A 2500-nucleotide genomic window follows, 5' to 3' on the forward strand; every position below is an offset into this window, starting at 1 on the left:
CCGCACCAAGGGCCGGCGTGTGCCGATGGTGTTCGAGGCAACCGCCCGCACCAGGGCCCAGCGTGTGCCGATGGTGGTCGAGCCAGGAGCCCGCACCAAGGGCCGGCTTGTGCCGATGGTGTTCGGGGCAAGCGCCCGCACCAGGGCCCAGCGTGTGCCGATGGTGCTGGGGGCAAGCGCCCGCCCCAGGGCCCAGCGTGTGTCGATGGTTATCGGGGCAACCGGCCGCACCAGGGCCCAGGGTCTGCCGATGGTGCTCGAGGCAACCGCCCGCACCAAGGCTCAGCATGTGCCGATTGTGATCGAGGCAACAACCCACACCAGGGCCCAGCTTGTGCCGATGGCGGTCGAGGCAAGTGCCCGTACCGAAGGGCAGCCTATGCCGATGATGGTCGATGCATGTGCCATCACCATGCGTCATCATGTGCCATTGATGGTCGAGGCCTTGGCCGAAGTTCGATTTTGAGCCACGGTGCCCATGCTTGGCTCCAGCATGTGCTGGTGCCGCATTTTTTTCACTCGGGACAGCATCGCCGGAGCATCGCCGGAGCATCGCCGGAGTACCGCCGGAGAACCTGACCGGCGGCATTGGGGTTCCGGCGATTGGGAGGGGGGCCGGGGGGGTGTGCGCAAATGATGTGCGATGGGTGCTGGTACTTGGCCTTGTGTTGGCCCCCTATCCCTCATCAAACCTCTGAGAATTCACACCCCCTTAAAGAGCATTTGAGATTTTACAGGTTTGCTACCAGTAGCCGTTAAAGTGTCTGAAATGGGGACACTTTTTTCAAACGGTCACAAAATCTTCTCTACTTCGAGTTTTTAGCTGAATTTTTTTGTGCATGCCAACAAAAATAGAAGGATCATGCCTACAAAATTTGGTGCCAAAAATCCTTATAAAAAAATTTTAAAAAATCCCGAACCGCAAAAAGTTTCGAAAATCGTGAAAAATAGAAAACGAGTCATCTTCCAACGAAACTTCACGTGAAGGCTTAGGGGACCATTGTATGAATTTACAAGCCATAAAAATGGCATTGGCACGACAGAAATTTGAAGATGTGCCTAAACCCACCAGGGCCCAGCGTGTGCCGATGGTGGTCGAGGCAACCGCCCGCACCAGGGCCCAGCGTGTGCCGATGGTGCTCGAGGCAACCTGTCGCACCAGGGCCCAGCGTGTGCCGATGGTGATCGAGGCAACCTGCCGCACCAGGGCCCAGCGTGTGTCCATGGTGGTCGAGGCAAGCGCCCGCACCAGCGCCCAGCGTGTGCCGATGGTGCTCGAGGCAAGCGCCCGCACCAGGGCCCAGCGTGTGCCGATGGTGCTCGAGGCAAGCGCCCGCACCAGGGCCCAGCGTGTGCCGATGGTGGTCGAGGCAACCGCCCGCACCAGGGCCGATAGTGTGCCGATGGTGCTCGAGGCAACCTGTCGCACCAGGGCCCAGCGTGTGCCGATGGTGATCGAGGCAACCTGCCGCACCAGGGCCCAGCGTGTGTCCATGGTGGTCGAGGCAAGCGCCCGCACCAGCGCCCAGCGTGTGCCGATGGTGCTCGAGGCAACCTGCCGCACCAGGGCCCAGCGTGTGCCGATGGTGCTCGAGGCAACCTGCCGCACCAGGGCCCAGCGTGTGCCGATGGTGCTCGAGGCAACCTGCCGCACCAGGGCCCAGCGTGTGCCGATGGTGCTCGAGGCAACCGACCGCACCAGGGCGGAGCGTGTGCCGATGGTGGTCGAGGCAGGCGCCCGCACCAGGGCCCAGCGTGTGCCGATGGTGCTCGTGGCAACCGACCGCACCAGGGCCGACCGTGTGCCGATGGTGCTCGAGGCAAGCGGCCGCACCAGGGCCCAGCGTGTGCCGATGGTGGTCGAGGCAACCGCCCGCACCAGGGCCCAGCGTGTGCCGATGGTGCTCGAGGCAAGCGCCCGCACCAGGGCCGAGCGTGTGCCGATGGTGGTCGAGGCAAGCGCCCGCACCAGGGCCCAGCGTGTGCCGATGGTGCTCGAGGCAACCGACCGCACCAGGGCGGAGCGTGTGCCGATGGTGGTCGAGGCAAGCGCCCGCACCAGGGCCCAGCGTGTGCCGATGGTGGGCGAGGCAACCTGCCGCACCAGGGCCCAGCGTGTGCCGATGGTGATCGAGGCAACCGACCGCACCAGGGCCGAGCGTGTGCCGATGGTGCTCGAGGCAAGCTGCCGCACCAGGGCCCAGCGTGTGCCGATGGTGCTCGAGGCAACCTGCCGCACCAGGGCCCAGCGTGTGCCGATGGTGCTCGAGGCAACCTGCCGCACCAGGGCCCAGCGTGTGCCGATGGTGGTCGAGGCAACCTGCCGCACCAGGGCCCAGCGTGTGCCGATGGTGGTCGAGGCAACCTGCCGCACCAGGGCCCAGCGTGGGCCCAGCGTGTGCCGATGGTGGTCGAGGTAACCTGCCGCACCAGGGCCCAGCGTGTGCCGATGGTGCTCGAGGCAACCGACCGCACCAGGGCGGAGCGTGTGCCGATGGTG

This window comes from Durio zibethinus, unplaced genomic scaffold (genome assembly GCF_047325235.1).
Source record: "Durio zibethinus cultivar Kanyao isolate XHJ-2024 unplaced genomic scaffold, ASM4732523v1 HiC_scaffold_2, whole genome shotgun sequence".
Lineage (NCBI taxonomy): Eukaryota > Viridiplantae > Streptophyta > Magnoliopsida > Malvales > Malvaceae > Durio > Durio zibethinus.